At 36.6% G+C, this 19,301-nt stretch overlaps 1 pseudogene; it reads right to left on the bottom strand.

Annotated features, from left to right (window-relative positions):
• Window positions 1-17,387, bottom strand: part of LOC124885254 — a 42,951-nt pseudogene extending 25,564 nt beyond the window's left edge.
• Window positions 17,388-19,301: the final 1,914 nt, after the last annotated feature.

Raw genomic sequence — 19,301 nt, forward strand, 5'->3', positions numbered from 1 at the left:
CCAACACTTAAAATTTTTTAGCTAAGTGTTAAAGGACTTAGTCTCTTTTTAAGCCTTTGAACTTCGAGGATTTATTTTATGATCTTCCCAACCTATGTTTGTCAATTTTTAAGTTGATTCATGATGGGGAAAGTCAATAGTACATATCGGATGAGTTTTAAGATTTTCGGAATAGCATAAGGGCGTGTTTGGATTCCTAAAATAGTAGCTCAAGGCAATTTCCCTGCGCCGCCCTGGCTAGTCCGCCACTCCATGAAAGGCACCGTACTGGCTAGTCCACTGCTCCAGGAAGGTAGCCGCCCTGGCTTGTCTGCCTGGGCCAAATTTTTGCAGGCCAGCTCCGTATTTTAAAGGGCAAATGGGTAAATTCCCTTCACTCTACAGCTCAAAAACATGGGATTGAACTCCCAAATAGCCATATTACTCATTATTTTCATAAAACACTCTCAATAACAATCCCTAGGGTTGTCAAGTTCAAGCATTGAATCTCAATAACTCACTACAATCTTCAAAGATTTAGAAATTAAGGTATGTAAAGTGTTCATCAAAGGGTCCCTTACACCCTTAGAGATGAAGAAACCCTTCAATGTGTAAGCTTATGATTTGTGAATGCATCATCAAATCCCTCAATGATAGTGTTATAAATTGTTGACTATGGTCATGTGTTCAAGAAGTATCATGTCCCATTTATTTTCATGCTATCAAGTCTTGGACGTATTTAATACCTAAAAATTTAGCTGTGTGCCTAAAGCCAGTGTCAGTTTTCAAGATAATCTCAGTCAAGCCATGATCAGTAGAATTCAGTCTGTCTCAGAACTCAAGAAAACTCAGTAGTATTCAGTTCATTCCTTAGTAACTCAGTGAGTTAATAGAATTTAGTAGTATTCTATCGGTCAACAAAACTCAGTGAACTCAGCCTTATATACTCAGTTCAGTGTCTATTCAGATGGGAGTAGGATTAAGCATCGAGTGAGACTAAGGATAGGAACTCACCCACTAGTAGAGGGTGTGATTCTTTGAAGTAATCCTTGCCCTCTAGAACTATGTAGCTAGCATCGGTTGAGATATCAAACCTGCTAGATGAGGGTCGATGAGGTGGATTAACTTGTTAGATGAGGTTCCCACCATTCTCATTAGGGTACTTGATAGATGAGGGTCACTCACATCTTGTTCTTACCAGTGGCAAAGTATTGACGCCCTTCTAATTATGGTTATAAATTAGTCCCTAACTGAGCTATAATATCTTATTTGGGGCATGTCGATTAGATAACTACCTCCAGTAGTCTCAGTCTCAATCTTTAGTAAAGAACTCAGATAGTTCTACAGATTTCAGGACTATCAGATACAGTCACTCAGCTCAGTATAGAATTAAGCTAGTTCCAATAGTCACTCAGTTTTCAGTCATATCAGTTATCAGTAATTCATGTTATATCAGTTATCAGTAATCCATGTTATCAGTAAACTCAATATTCAGTATCCTTATGACTTTGGTTACAGTTATGTATTCATGCATGTATCCTCACGCAGTCATGTTCATGTATTCAGTCAGTTATAGTTCATACATATGAACCCTTGCATTTAGCCTTACCTCACTTTGCGTACCGATACATTCACACGTACTGATGCATACGATTCTTTTGCGCTATGGTGTTTTATACCAAAGATTAAAATATATGAGCTCTGTAGCACCCTTAGCAGATCAAACATTCAGCAGACAGACTAGTGAGAATGTTCAAATTATATCTCTCTTATGAGAAAGTAAGGGGTCGTTGTCAAATATATAACCCAACTAGGTTGGAGTCGAATCCCACAGGGAATATGGTGCTAATTAAGTTGTATGCAGATTAGTTGACTTTTAATCATTTGTTTTCGTAAAATAAATAGGGGGGATTTGGTTCAGCTCACAAATTAATGGTTTCAGTTTAACAAGATGAAATATGTGTAGTAGTATTCAAATTCAGAGAAATAGCATGCTAGGGTTATGTCCACCTTGTAGTTTTCAATACATTCTAACTATGGGCCTTACGAATTCATACATGCATCGCGTTTATAGAGAAACATATTGTATTTAAAAACATAATCCTAGTGTTTCTTAACTATCAAGGAATAATTCACTTTAGTTCTCTCGAATCAAAAGCGTTTACCAAAAACAATACGAAATCTCCAAGTAGTTAATCCTGCTAAGGCATTAACTTATAAAATAGGGGTTGGTAATCCTATTTTATTATCACTACTCATTTTTTCAAACATCAACCTTTCTTTTGAACAAGTTGCGTTTTAAGGCGTATCCTCTATGTTTGCAACCATGAGAATTCAAGATAAGCAAAGACAGTATGATGTAAACAAATCAATGCATAATGAATTCAAAACCCAAAGTGATAGATTGTATGCTACAAGGCTTCCATAACCCTAAATAATAAACTTAGCTACTCATGAATAAAATGGAAAGCATCATAAATCTATTCATCATACCAAAAACTAGAAGACGCTCTTGGTGTGCAAATAGTGAAAACAAGAGAGAAAAACATTTCACTCTCTCTCCTCAAGCTAAGCCGCCTTTCTCCTCTCTCAGAATAATACAAAATAATGAATAATGAATAAAAATTCAGCAATTAAGTCTTTTAATAATCTCCTCTCTCATAATTTCCTTCTAAGTCCCTGAACTAATTATAAATGAAAAATTAGTCTTGGACATAGTTTCTAGGTGCCATATTTGGACCAGATTGCTACTCTCTCTTGTGTCATATGCCATCCGCATTCCATAGTCCCATTATGTCTTCATCTACCTCATTAATGCCTGAAATCATGTTAATCACATCGGTTAGATCAATTACATAGAAGTAGAGTAAAAACATAAGAAACTAGGCACTTTTTTCTCTAAACATAGCTAGAATATGGATAAGGTATGGTGATTAGGCGTATAAATACACCCAAGATCACCACCCCACACATAAAGTTTTGTTTTTCCTCGAACAACATATCCATTTATACATACTAAACAAGCCTTAGCACCCACAAAGGAAGACAAAATGCTCAAATAGGCTCACACAACAATTATGAACAAGAAGTAGATTCAAGAATCATTACTAGAGACAACCTATCCTCAAGAATAGACTCATTAAGTTGGCAATTTCATGCATATCATTTAAGCATAGAAATCATATAAATTACCCAACCTTCATCAATCGTGTGCCCTCACAACAAGAAAGTTACCCATAATCACTGACAATTATGCAATTTCTAACAAAATGGGTACAAAAATCAAGTTGCGCTCACTCTCACAAAGAATTCTCAAATTACAACTGATGACCATATGCTTGCCCTTAGTGAATACTCCACTAATATTAGAATGCTAAGATTAGGATCAAATAGGTTTTTTACGGGTTGTAATGCAGGCTAAAGGATGGGTAGGAACTATTTTTGGCCAGAAATAGTGACTATCTTCCCTAAGAGCTTTAATACACTACATTATGCAATTAAGACCAATCTCTAAAAACTAATTTCCACTTCTGCTATCTTCACAGATTTGATTCTCACCCCAACTCGTTAAGCTTAATTAATAACACTATGGTGGGAGTATGTAACCCTTTCAAATATATTTTTTTGGCACCCTTTTTATGTTACGCACCCTTATAATAGCCACCCTCAACATAAGAGATTTGCCTTAGTTGAGGTGCACAATATTCAAGAAGGACCAGGGCCAAAACAGGTTCATTGTAACATGTCCAAGATAAAATTTGGAACTTTTTCAATAATTTTTGCTACTCCCAACCACATCAATTTCACATGCCAATAACTAGACTTTGGGGCATCAATTTCACCTTTTTCCTCTAATTGTCAAACTCCTAAGTCACATTGATTTTACAGTAAAGTGCTTAGGAACTTTTAGATCAAATTACGGTCTATTCAAGAATGGATTAGGATACATATGAGGCTAACAAAAGAACAAGCTAAAGGCTCAATGAGGCTAGCTAAGATAATGTACAAAGGAAGGTCAAGAGAAGGTACGAACAATGGCTATCAAAGAAATGCCTAAACCATCTCCTAAACTTACAATCTTTATTTCGCTTTGCACACGCACCAGATAAGTTCTAGCATCAGTTGAAATAAGGAATATACAACAGTCTTACACACTCATGGCACATGGTCAACTCAATTAGGAGCATTATAGATTCTCGATCAAAAAATTACATGAATTCAATTAAAACCAACAATCGCAACAAGAGTCACAACTAGAGCCTGGGTGTTTCAAATGTAATGATCCATCACATATTTATGTTATAATGTCATGTGATCGACAAGAATAGTTACATGCAATTAAATGACTAATTTTCTATTAAGACGATTGTCATCCATCCATCATCGAGAAAAGCACCTAATTATGACTAAATAACTAACAAAATGAACAAAATAACTGATCCTATCCAGAAGTATACTAAGGAGAATGCCCTATTTTCTTACAAAACAAGTAGCAAAGTAAACAGCCATCCTACACTTAAGCTCAGCACTATCCCCAGTGCAAATAACAAGATAAAGAACATGGCTAGTAGTACTTCTCATCAACATTAAGAGTCATGCCACTTGCATAAAGATCATCATTGGAGCTATTTTTCCTGTAAACAAATCAATGCATAATGAATTCAAAACCCAAAGTGATAGATTGTATGCTACAAGGCTTCCATAACCCTAAATAATAAACTTAGCTACTCATGAATAAAACAAAAAGTATCATAAATCTATTCATCATACCAAAAACTAGAAGACGGTCTTGGTGTACAAATAGTGAAAACAAGAGAGAAAAATTTTTCTCTCTCTCCTCAAGCTAAGCGCCTTTCTCCTCTCTCAGAATAATACAGAGTAATGAATAGTGAATAAATATTCAGCAAATAAGTCTTTTAATAATCTCTTCTCTCATAATTTTATTCTAAGTTCCTGAACTAATTATAAATGACAAGTTAGTCTTGGGAATAGTTTCTAGGTGCCACATTTGGTCCAGATTTCTACTCTCTCTTGTGTAATATGCCATCTGCTTTCCATAGTCCCATTATGTCTTCATCTATCTCATTAATACCTGAAATCATGCTAATCATATCGGTTAGCTCAATTACATAGAAGTAGAGTAAAAACATAAGAAACTAGGCACTTTTTTCTCTAAACATAGCTATAATATGGATAAGTTTGGTGCTTAGGCATATAAATACACCTAAGATCAACTAGCAATGAGTCCTAGTTATTCGAGGATATTCTTTTATTCCGTTTGGTTATCATATTTAGTATTTTAGTTGGGGGATTGTCCTATCAACTCCTTATTCAGACAGTTTAGAGGCTTTCAGACTAGATTTTTAAACTTTAGTATTTTCAGTATTTATGTTCAGTTTTGGTATTGTTATACCATATTCAGTATTACTATTATTTAATTTTGAACTTTATGGCAAGTTTTACACCAGTTTTCTGCATTCTTATAATATATTATTAAGTGCTCAATTACAGATATCAGTTATGGGTTAGCTAGTGGTCCTTCGGGATTGTTAGCATAGTATAGCATCCGGGTTTATACACTCGGGGTGTTACAAACTTGGTATCAGAGCCTAAGGTTCAATAGTGTACTAGGAACTCTAAACGCCACATCTAGATGAGTTTTGTACATAGGTGTGTTGCGCGCCATATTTATATACAGTAGGCTATGAAATGTCTTAGGAATAGTTTCCCTTCTTTCAATATTCATGTCATGTGAGTAAGCATGAGCTCTAATTAAACTCTTAGTATAAACCTTCTTTCTCTTTTGTTTACAGAAAATGCCTCCAAAGAGGACTCAAGGAAGAGGAACGGGAGATCTGCTAGCCCCCCTATCTCGATCAGCTTCATCCTATAGGTGAACATGTCTCTCATGTAAAATTCATAGCTGCATTCACTACTATAGCTCATTTAGTTGCTACCTATAATGAACGTCCAGTTATTATTTCGGCTAACCCAATGGCCAATTCTGCTACAGCCAGGATTTGGGACTTCACCTGAATGAACCCTCCATCTTTTACCAGGGTCTGACTTAGACAAGGACCCACAGAAATATCTTGATCAGGTGTAGAAGATTACTGATATTATGGGGTGATTGCTATTCAGAGTTCTGAGCTAGATGCATACAAATTGCTGGATGTGGCTCATACTTAGTTCAAGTAGTAGAAAGCAAAGAGGGTTGCAGATGTAGGGCTCATAGAATAGGAGGAGTTTGCCATAACTTTTCTAGATAGTTGCTTTCCCCTAGAGCTAGGAGAAGCTAAGGTGTTAGAGTTTATCAATCTCAGGCAAGGCAACATGACAGTGAAAGAGTATTCTCTCAAGTTTACTCAATTAGCTAGATGTGCTCCTCATGTGGTGGCAGATAGTAGGTCCTCATAAGTAAGTTTGTATCTAGAGTAAATGATAGTATGGTCAAAGAGTGCAGGACCACAATGTTGATTAGTGAGATGGACTTAGCCAGGATAATGATCCATGCTCAGTAAATAGAAGAGCAGAAGAATAAGGAGAGGGAGAAGTAGAATAAGAGAGCTAGAAAAGGTAGCATCAATTTCAGTCAGCCTAAGTCAGAGGGTGGAAATGGTTCTCAGTTCTGCCCAAAGTCCTTACTTCTAGCTCCATCCTCAGCCAGTGGTCTAGTTCCTAAGTTTGGGAATGGTAACAAATATAAGGGCGCCAGGCTCGAAGTCTCAGGGCAGTGTTAGCAGTGCCTGAACACATCCTCTTTGTCAGACTTGTGGCAAGAACCATCAGGGTATTTGAAGAGTTGGCAGTGATATTTGTTTTGGATGTGGTAAGCCAGGCTACAGAGTCAGAGATTGTCCCCAATCAGGTTTTTAGGGTCAACATAACCATTCCTCATCTCAGTCTGGTCGCTCAAATCTGTAAGGTTCCACTTCCAGCACCACCAGTTGGCAACGCATAAATAAACTCTATGTTGTTAAATCTCGATGGGATCAGGAAAATTCTCTTAATATGGTTACAGGTATGTTAAAGATATTTTATTTTCATGTTTATGCTTTGCTAGATCCAGGAGGTTCTTTATCTTTTGTTACTCCTTATATAGTAGTTGATTTTGGAGTCAGTCTTGAAATTATAGAAGAGCCCTTCACAGTTTCTACCTTATTGGGTAAAACTCTCATAGCTAGATAGGTATACAGGAACTGTCCAGTTATGATATCTCAAAAATTTACTTCAACAGACTTAGTCGAATTAGAGATGACTAATTTTGATGTCATTCTCAGCATGGATTGGCTCCATTCCTGTCATGCCACAGTTGACTATAGAAACAGAGTTGTCTAGTTTCAGCTCCCAAATAAACCTATCCTAGAGTGAAGGGTTCATACTTTAACCTTCAGGGGTTAGCTTGTTTCCTACCTAATGAAAAGGAAAATGATATCTAAAGGATGTGTCTATCATCTTGTTTGAGTTAAGGATTCTAGTTCCAAAACTTCCAGTATTGAATCTATCCCAATCGTAAATGAATACTCTGATGTCTTTCTTGAAGATCTTCCCAGAACTCCTCCCAAAAGGGAAATAGACTTTAGCATTGATCTTCTCCCTGGTACTCAACCCATATCTATTCTGCCATACAGAATGGCACCAGCAAAACTTCGAGAATTGAAAGAACATTTAAAGAATCTCTTAGAAAATGGATTTATCAGACCCAGTATTTCCCCATGGGGTGCACCAATTTTATTTATGTGAAATAAAGATGTCTCTCTCAAAATGTGTATTGACTACCATCAGCTAAATAAGGTCATAGTCAAAAAAAGTATCCCCTTCCCAGAATTGATGATTTATTTGACCAACTTTAGGGTGCCAGTTACTTCTTTAAGATAGACCTCAGATCAGGCTATCATCTGCTCAAAGTCAGAGAATGTGACATTTCAGAAATAGTTTTTTCAATGTGGTATGTTCACTATAAATTTTTATTCATGTCATTTGGTCTTACCAATGCCCCAATAGCTTTCATAGACTTGATGAACTGCGTGTTCAAGTGGTACTTGTACATGTTTGTCATAGTCTTCGTAGATGACATTCTTGTCTATTCTGCAGTGAGCATGATCATGCAGACCATCTCAGAATTGTTATTACAGACTCTTAGAAATCATCAGTTATTTGTCAAATTTAATAAGTACAAATTTTGGATAAGGTCAGTAGCATTCCTTGGTCATATCATTTCCGGTGATAGAATTAGAGTTGATCCTTGAAAGACCAAAGCAGTGAGAAACTGGCCTAGACCTATCACGCCATTAGATATTAGGAGTTTCTTGGGTTTAGTTGTCTATTAAAGATATTTTTTAGAAATTTTCATCTATTGTATCCCCTATGTCCAAATTAAATCATAAGAAAGTCAAATTCTAGTGGTTAGATTCTTGCAAAAAGAGTTTTTAGGAGTTGAAAACTCGACTCACCTCTGCTCCAGTTTAAACTCTTCTAGATGGTCCAAATGGGTATGTCATGTACTATGATGCATCTAGGGTAGGTTTGGGTTGTGTCCTCATGCAGCATGGTAAATTCATAGCCTATGCCTCCAGATAGCTTAAGCCCCATAAAAAAAATTACCCAACTCATGATCTTGAGTTAGCAGCAATAGTCTTTGCCTTAAATATTTGGAGGTACTACTTGTATGGGGTGTATTTATATGCGTTCATAGATCACAAGAGCCTCTAATATATATTGTCTTAGAAAGATCTCAATCTCCATTATAGAAGGTGGTTAGAGCTCTTGAAGTATTACTACATGAGTGTCCTTTATCATCCGGGCAAGGCCAATGTAGTGGATGATGCTCTCAGTAGACTATCTATGGGTAGTGTTGCTCATGTTGAGGACAGTAAGAAGAATTTAGCTCAAGAAAGTTCATCAGTTAGCCTGACTAGGTTTCTCTTAGTCGATTCAATAGAAGGTAGTATGTGGGTTCAGAATAGTTTAGAATCATCCCTAGTTTTCGAAGTTAAGGAAAAGCAGGATAGAGATCATAGTTTAGTCAAGTTGAAAGAGTCGGTCAGAGACCAGAAAGTAGAGGTTTTCTCCTAAGGGGGAGATGGTGTTTTGTGTTGTCAGGGTCATCTATGTGTGCCTAGTGTTGATGACTTAAGGCAGTGAATTCTTACCGAAGTGCATGGTGCGCGTTACTCTATTCATCCAGGGACCACTAAGATATATCATAATTTATGGGAGATCTATTAGTGGAGTGGTATGAAGAGAGATATGGAAGATTTTGTAGCTAAGTACTCAGTATGGCAGCAGGCTAAGATTGAGCATCATAAGCCTAGTGGGTCAATGAAGGAGTTTAGTATTCCTACTTGGAAGTGGGAAGAATTGAACATGGACTTTGTGATGGATTTGCCTCGTACTCATCATCAGCATGATTCAGTCTAGATCATTGTAGATAGGATGACCAAATCAGCTCATTTTCTACCAGTCCATACCTCTTACTTAGTCGAGTATTACACCAAACTCTATATCAAAGAGTTGGTTAGATTACACGGTGTTCCACTGTCTATTATCTCAGATAGAGGTACCCAGTTCACCTCTTATTTTTGGAAAACGTTCCAAAAGGGTCTTGGTACTCGAATTCACCACAGTATAACCTTTCATCCTCAGACTGATGGTCAATAAGAAAGGACCATCCAGACTTTAGAAGAAATGCTGCAAGCGTATGCAATTGACTTTAACGGTGATTGTGATGACCACCTGCCTTTGATTGAGTTTGCCTACAACAACAACTATCATTCCAGCATTCAAATGTCCCCATTCGAAGCTCTCTATAGTAGAAGATATAGATCTCCAATCGGTTGGTACGAAGTCGGTGATGCCGTAGTAGTAGGGCCTTACTTGTCTTTGATACTTTAGAGAAATTTTAGTTAATCATAGAGAGGCTCAAGACAGCTTAGAGCTGACAAAAATCATACAAAGATGTGCGCAAAAAGGATCTCGAGTTTGAGATTGGCAATTATGTGTACCTAAAAATCTCTTCCATGAAGAGAGTAAAGGTTCAGCAATAAGGTGAAGTTCAGCCCCCGATATATCGGTCCTTTCAAAATTCTCAGTCGTTTATGGGAGATCTATTCATTCAGTCCATCCAGTTTTCCATGTATACTTGCTTAAGAAGTGCATAGGTGACCCAACAGTTGTAGTCACTATTGAGGGAGTAGATATTCAGAATGGTCTCTATTATAAGGATACTCTAATTAAAATCCTTGACTAGCAGATTCACAGACTGAGGAACAAAAAAGTCCCTCTAGTCAAAGTTCTATAGTGGAATCAGTCCATTGAGGGAGCTACTTGGGAAGCAGAAGCAGACATACTAACCAAGTATCCTCACTTCTTCTCTGCAAACTCAGACTCAGCCCAAGGTAATAGCTTTTCTTAAGCTTATTCAGTTTCATATTCAGATTTCAGTTACAAAATTTGTATTCAGTTCCATGCTCAAATTCTCATTATAAACTTGGTATCAAATACCATTTAATATTCAGTCATATGTTCATGCATCAGATATGCATTCTCCTCATGATAAACTCAGTTCATCAAAAATCAAAGTTATACATTCATTAGTTACTTCAGTCATGAAATCATGCATCAGATATGCTTGCTTAGTATAAATCTTAGTAAATCAGTAATGTCAGTCATGTAATCATGTTTCAGTTATTCATGTTCAATATGTACTTCAGCTTAACATTTCTCCTACAGTCAGTCTTATTTGAGGATGAATGTTCTCAAGGGGGAGATATTGTAAGACCCTGCATAATCCTAAGTCCAAATCAGCCCCTTAAAGCTTGATAAAAGATCCAACACTTAGAAATTTTTGCCAAGTGTTAAAGGACTTAGTCTCTTTTTAAGCCATCAAACTTCGAGGATTTATTTCATGACCATATTAACCTCTGTTTTTTTATTCTTAGGTTGATTCACAATGGGGCAAGTCTATAGTACATCTCAGGTTAGTTTTGAGATTTTTGGAATAGCACAAGGGCATGTTTGGGTTCCCAAAATAGTAGCTCAAGGCAATTTCCCCACGCCGCCCTGGCTAGTCCGCTGCTCTAGGCAAGGCACTTCCCTGGCTAGTTTGCCCCTCCAGGTAGGGTGTCGCCTTAGCTAGTCTGCCTAAGCCAAATTTCTATAGTCTAGTTCCATATTTTGATGGACAAAAGGGTCAATTCCCTTCACCCCACAGCTCTAAAACACTGGATTTAACTCCCAAATAGCCCTATTACTCATTATTTTCATAAAACACTCTCAAGAACAAGCCCTAAGGTTTTCAAGTTCAAGCATTAAATCTTAACAATTCACTACAATCTTCACAAATTTAGAAATTGAGGTATGTAAAGTGTTCATCCAAGGGTCCCTTCCACCCTTGGAGATCAAGAAACCATTTTCAAAATTTGAATTTTAAATTCCATGTTGTGGGTTTGATTGTACATATTTTAATGTTTTGATATGATTTCCAAGATTGAATCTTTATTAAATTTCATGACTTTATGTTAGTATATGGATTGAAATCCTTAAATTTCAAGTGCTTGATATAGCCATGATATATTAGTTGTTGATTCATGCTCTAGAAAAGGTTATGCATTTCATGTGTTTGTTAAAATGCCTAAGTGAATAAGAATTGTGCATTATGTCCCATTTGTGATTTAAATAATGAACTCATGATGTACCCAGATGTTCAAAATGACTCCCATGATTTAGCTATGTCCTGTAATGATTTGGTGGAATTCTCATAAGTATGGGTTTGTGAAGTTATGATATGTTAGCATGCATTCCTATTCATGTGTAAGCTTATGATTTGCGAATGCTTCATGAAATCCCTCAATGATAGTGTTATGAATTGTTGACTATGGTCATGTGTTCAAGAAGTATCATGTCCTATTTATTTACATACTATCGAGTCCTAGGGGTATTTAATACCCGACAATTTATCTATATGCCTAGTTCCAGTATCAATTTTCAAGATAATCTTAGCCAATTCATGATCAGTAGAATTCAGTCAGTCTCAGAACTCATGAAAACTCAGTTGTATTGAGTTCAGTCTTTAGTAATTCTATCAATTGATAGAATTCAGTAGTATTCTGTCAGTCAACAAAACTTAGTGAACTAAGTCCAGTATACTCAGTTCAGTGTCTATTTATATGGGAGTAGGATTTAGCACCGAGAGAGCCCAAGGATGGGAACTCACCCGCTAGTAGTGGGTGTGGTTCTTAGAAGCAATCCTTGTGCTCCAAAACTACGTAGCCAATATAGGTTGAGACATCAAACTTACTAGATGAGGGTCAATAAGGTAGCTTAACCTCTTAGATAAGGGTCTCATCATTCTCATTAGGGTACCTGCTAGATGAGGGTCACTCACAGCTTGTCCTTACTATTGGCGCGCTATTGACAGCCTTCCAATTGAGGTTATATATTGGGCCCCAACTTAGCTATAATATCTTATTTGGGGTATACCGGTTAGATGACTACCTCCCACAGCCTCAGTCTCAATCTTCAGTAAAGAACTCAAATAGTTCTACTGATTTTAGGATTGTCAGATACAGTCACTCATCTCAGTACAAAAATTAGCTAGTTCCATTAGAATCAGGATTTTCAGACATAGTCACGCAGTTTTTAGTTATATCAGTTATCAGTTATTTATGTAATTAGTAAACTCAATATTCAGTATCCTTATGACTTCAGTTATAGTTATGTATTCATGAATGTATGCTCACACCGTCATGTTCATATATTCAGTTAGTTATAGTTCATGCATATGAAACCTTGCATTCAGCCTTACCACACTTTGCATACCAGTATCTTCACATGCACTGACACATACTTTTCTTTTGCGCTATGGTGTTTTATACCATAGGTTTAAACATACGAGGTTCAGAGCACCCTTAGCAGATCAGACGTTCAACAGATAGACTAGCAGTGAGTCCTCATCATTTGAGGATATTCTCTTATTCCATTTAGTTATCATATTCAGTATTTCAGTAGATGGAGTTAGTTTGGGGATTGTCCCATCAACTCCTTATTCAAAAAGTTTAGAGGCTTTCAGACTAGATATTTAGACTTCAGTATTTTTAGTATTGATGTTTAGTTTTGGTATTGTTATACCATATTCAGTATTACTATTATTCAGTTTTGAACCTTATGGCAAGTTTTTTGCTAGTTTTCTGCATTCTTATAGTATATTATTTAGTGCTCAATTACAGATATCAGTCATGGGTTAGCTAGTGGTCCTTCAGGATTGTTAGCATCGTGTAGCATCTGGGGTACCAGACTTGGGGAGTTATAGTTTACAACTTCAGTATTCAATAAAAACTAAGTCTAAAAGTCCTACAATGTTCCTTTTATAGCTACTACAAAATAAAAGTTAAAATGACCAAAAGTCTCTTCAAAGAGTGGGCGTCTATCAAGTGTAAGTTATGGACTAGTGTTGGTGTATTTTGGGACTCTCTTACACTTCAATTGCACACACCAAGGCTCAGGTCCAACTGCACTCTCATAAGTACATATCTGTGATTATTCTCATATCATCCTCTCTATCTTGAGAGGAATTTGTCCACATATTCACGGCTTCACCTCGTTCAATTAATAACTTCATAGGAAACCTACTCAAAACAGTTTGCAAACAAGTCACAAAAATAAGTCAAAAATAGTCCACGAAAAACATGAAGAATCCAAGGGCTCAATATATCCCATCCATCTTGATCCTTGTATTCATCCTCATCTGAAACCTATAGTGAATGGCAAAGGAAACACTAAATATATCCCACCTCTTTTCTTGGTAGCGGGTTCCTTGTGGTTCCCTACGTCTTTACTTAAACTTCTCTTCCATTATATATGCATCATTGTAAACTCCATGTGCCTCATGTTCCTTTCTACCATACTTCTCTATATGGACATATTAGTTTAAGTGAAGCGGAGTTTAGGATGACAAGATTGATTTTGTAATATAGAGCTTCGATTGTGGAGCTTTGATGGGTGGAGATTGGCTTCCAATTCCTTCTTGTTGGACTTGATCGAATTATGGGAGAAGTGACCTACTTGGATCTTGGGTTAAAGGACATTTGGTGCCTTGTCTTATGTCTATGTCATTTGGTGGTGGTCTTAGAGGATTGTTGTTTGAGGTAAAGTTTCAGTTATAGAAACACGAGAATTCCTTCGAATCTCATCTCGATCCACCCTCTAAAGTATAGTAGACATATCCGAGCCCAATTTTTCAAGACCCATATTTGCCTTGGCTATTTCTCGAGAAATACCATCAAGGTGGACAATAGCATTAAAAAAATATTGCAACTCAAATTTACACGCAAGTACACGTGATTGTACAAGTAATATAGTGACTTAGACCGTCGGATATCATTCCCACGAGGACTAAACAACTAGAAATTCAACCTACTTTTAATTTTAGACAATGAGATGTTAAGTGTTGTAAAGTATAAAGATGATTGTGTATTTAAGAAGAAAAATGTAAATTACTAAATAATAAATAATAAGTTGTGACTAGGGCAAAGCAAGCAATATTTGAAAATAGTAATGATGAGAATTATAGGGTTGAGGCATTTCAAACAATCATACAAATCTCTATTCTTATAGCATTCTAATTGGTTATTGGGTTGTTGATTCGCAAGGTTTATGCTACGATTTTTGTCTCCCGACCTCAAATCTTCTATCTATTGAATATTCCAGCTACAACTCCTGCAGAGATATAACAACTCTTGTAGATTCATAAAGTCATCTTCTTGAAATTGAACCAAACAAGGCTTCTAGGTATATCTCTATCCTTGATGCTAATTCAAACCCCTTATTTCGTAAAAAGATAAGAACCTTGCTCCTTAATTTCTTCATTTTATCCTATAATTCTCCTTCCAAATTCACATAGAAATATTGATTTATTCTGATGGTGGCCACTTATAAAAAAAGTAAGCTCAAAAAATTAAGAACAACCCAAATGATAATCCAAAAACAAACTACTATAAAGAATATCAAAGAGTAATCATGTTCTTAGCCTCAAGCCTAGAACAAGGGTATTTAGCCACTCATGTTTGAAGTAAAAATCTAAAATAATTAATTAATCATACCTAAAAGTAATCTTGAAGTAAAGAAGTTCAAAATAAATAATAATAACCCTAAAAGAGAGAATTTTATGCTTTTTCGTCGTTGCTATGCTTGCCAAAAATCCTTCAATTTATGTTCACATGTTCCTTCTATAGTTGGGAAGAATTTTCCTATGTGGGAATGAGTGTCATGACACAAGATGTACTCCTCATTTTTGAAGCTCGCGATGTGACCTTATCGCGAGAGCTTACTGGAATTGCCTTTAAATTTTGTGACTAAGTCCTTCTCCCTATTGGGCCTCACGATGTGAGAATTATAACCGTTCCTATAGGTCGCGACACAAGCAATTCAGTAGAAGCCACTGGAATTGTCATCGATAATGTCGGCTAAGTATTACTCCTTGTTGAGCCTTGCGACTCGAGAATTATTTGCATTTGTGGGCCTCACGATACGAGCTACTCGCAAGAGACCACTGGAAGTCCAATCAAAATTTTTAGCTAAGGCAAAGTCTTCACTGGCTAGTTGCTCCTCATATTTGCTTCAGCTATCCATGAATGTTCTAAAAATCCGGTGAAAGTGTCTTCTCGAACCCATATAGTCAATTCCGTGCATCAATTCTCACTTGCTTCATCTCATACAATTCATTATTGTTCAATTCCATTAGAAATTCACCCTGCATCACTAATTACGCTGGTGAGATATAGATCAAAATCAGGACTCAAATATAATAAAAATAGCACATTTCGTCTCTTAAAACAAATTTAAATAGGTGCAAATATCGGTGATTGGACATATAAATGCACCCAAGATTACTACCCCACACTTAAAACCTTGTTTGTCCTTGAACAATCACAAGCATAGTACCGAATTTAGTTTCACATCACAACCTAAGATTTATAATTGTGTTGGGCACTTACGATTTATAACAATGACTCTTCTTCTTAAAACATGTCAAGAATATCTTTGTGCACATGAACAATTTTTTTCAAACCTTATCGTCTCAATAGTGACATCCGATTTGTTGGAAAACTTAACCAAATCACTCAATCAAACAACACAATAAATGGTTCGGATTTTCATCCGCATGCACCCTCACAACAAGAAAGTTTCCCCATGTTACTCACAATTTTTCCATATTTCTTACTAGGGGAATATCAAAGTTTAATCACTCACTCTCAACAAATAATTCATAGACGATAGATAATGAACCATAAGCTTGCCCTTAGTGTACTACTCCACTAATAGCCGGATGTTGAAACATAGGATCAATTAGGTCTTCCATGGTTGTAATGTAGGCTAAAGGACGGGTAGGTACTATTTAGGAAAAGTGACTAATCTCCCTAAGTGCTTTAATACATGTCAACCTTCAATACAAATCACACTTTATCCACCCACTTTCCACTGTATTACTTCTAAACATCATTTATTTCATCCCTATTCTTATTAAGCCTTTAACATAAACTACAATAGGAGTATGTATTTCTTTTTCATCACTATTCACCTTTCAGCTTTTCTACATACCCATTTACTGTTACAGACCCCTACAATAGCCACCCTCTACCTAAGTTATTTACCTTGATTAAGGTGCACAAAATCCGAAGCAGCCCAGGGCCAAAACAAGTTCATTGTAACAAAAATCGGGCTATACAACTGAACTTTCTTCCAATTTTTCTATAACTTCTAACCATCACAATTAAACACACACATAACTATTTTTTTAACTATTTTTTAGGGCCTCACTTTCGACTTTCTCCTACTTCAATTTCATACTCCCTAGTTTTAAAATCATTTATACTAAAGCGCTTAGGAGCTAAGGATCGACTCAAGGTCCATCAAAGAAAGGATTAGGCTGCATATGAGGCTACAAAAAGAAATCAGGCTATAGGATCAATGGGTATAACTAGGGATATGCATAAGTGTAGGTAAATAAAGTCTTTACAATTTAGTTCACAAAGAAATGCCTATATGACTTCCTACACCCAACACCCTTCATTTCACTTTGTAAACACACTGGGCAAGTTCTAGACATTCCTATATATGTAGAATATAGACAAATACTCACTCACTCGGTGCATGCTAAGAATCAAGTCTGATCCTTACGGTTTCCAATATTGCTCTTTATCAAATTCAACATTAAGCCAATCAAATCAAACTACACTTGTTTGGATTTAACATTTAAAAACATCTCATTCTTTTGTTTCAAAATAATTGTATTATAGTAACAAAATAAAATATCTTACCCAACACACATCATTTCTCAAAGGTCGCAATTGGGGTCTTATCATTTTCTCAGCTTCTAAAGACGCACTCCCCTTAAGATGACCTTCATCCATCTGTCATAGATGAAGGAAACTAACTATGACCATGCAAAAACGAGAATTGCCAAAAAGGGCATACATAATTACAGTAAACTAAAAATTTGTCATGGAGGGTGAAAATAAATTAGAAAAACACTTTAAGATGAATTTGCCAAAGAGGGCAATATTCCAAACGGTCAACTTACAAAATCATCTAAAAAAACATAAAAATTAAAAATTGCTTAACCACCATATAAAACATAAGAAAGAAGATGAATTGAGAATTTTCATTACCACCCCACACTTAAAATGAAGCACTGTCTCAGTGCTAGCAAAAATAAGCATAGTATAAGTTGGGAGGACTCCCTATTCACATGTCAGCATCAGAATCTGGGCTATAGGAATCGGCTCCCAAGTCTAGATCAACAACAGCATCATCATCCTCATCTGACTCTGTGGCCAAATCCTGTATCCAATGCTCCTCATCGGTAGGCACATCATTATCGACCGGCTCTAAAAAGTTAGGACCAATCCACAGCAGCGCGTTAGCATGTGAACCAAGAGAATAGTCAAGCTTCACAGCTTGAATCTCTTATTGGGTAGCTGGCAAACCCCTAATTCTTAATCGTAGCAACTGCAGCCCATACATACATGTTGTGATCTTATTAGTCTGAGCCTGAGAACCACCAATCCCCTTAGTTTGGGATATATCTACCAATTGCGTGACCATCTATGGCCTATAATCAAAATCCTCTTCATATACATCATCTTCCTTAAGAAACTGTGTCAACAACCCACCAAAACCATACCTGCGTACCGCATGATTCCTTCTGTTCTTCATAGCTAAAAAGATGACCGTACCCAAATTCACATCAATATCTTCATGCATTATGGCATAAATTAGACACACCCTATCAGGTGAAACCTCGATTATATATGTCTCCCACATGTGGGATTCCCTGTTAATCTGACTAAAATAGAGAGCTAGGTGAATAAGACTGTCTATTTTATCTTTCCACCTTACCGTACAGTTTTTTCCATATAGTAGATGGTGGATATCTGCATAAGGTGGTTCAATGTTTAGCAGCTTCAAATTCTTAGCATCCACCTCTGGTGTACCAAGGAGGACATTTAGTGTGTGAGCATTAAAAGTAATCACTTGGCCCCTTATCTTGACTTCTGAGTCCTTGTCTTATGGATCCCAGTTTGTGTAAAACTCTTTTTCAAGGCTGCTGCATTCAGTGGTCTGGTCGAATAAGAATTTTATATATAAAGACTCTATGCAGCGTACTATGCTCTGGAATTCTCTCAACAAGCTGACTTGATTAATGAATTGGTCTGTACAATAACTGGAATTATCATGCTTTGCATACCATTTTTTCCAGCCTCTATGACCCATCTAGTATTGTATTGCCTATGCTGCCCTTATGAAATAGCTAGAGGTCATGGTACTTTACCAGATTATCTACTTTGCTTACGTTCCCACTTAGAAGGTCCCGTTGGGGCCTTACCCTTTTGCTGTCGGCTAGACATTATACCTGTTTCCCCAACATTATTCCACATACCTCTCATTTGTCTCCATGTTTTCATGTTTCCCATTCCTGCATATGAACTAAAAACAACAAACAAACATAAGACTAGTGGGTTACCTCCCACTTAGCACTTTAGTTTTGGTCGTGGCACGACTCATTTTTTGTATTTTTCTCTTTATCTTTAACACCTAAAAATTAAACTACCTATTACACTACATTTGTAGGTTGCCTCCCACATAGCTTCTTATTTTATGTCATGGCATGACTTAGCTCAGTCTCACTCATCAATAAAAGTGATGGACACGTTGTGTTTGTCTCCATGATCAGCCCAATAATGCTTTACACATTGTCCATTCACTAGAAAATTCTCAATCTTCTCTTTGTTCTATAATTAAACCTCTCCATGAGGTGTCATTTG

Source organism: Capsicum annuum, chromosome 6 (genome assembly GCF_002878395.1).
Source record: "Capsicum annuum cultivar UCD-10X-F1 chromosome 6, UCD10Xv1.1, whole genome shotgun sequence".
Lineage (NCBI taxonomy): Eukaryota > Viridiplantae > Streptophyta > Magnoliopsida > Solanales > Solanaceae > Capsicum > Capsicum annuum.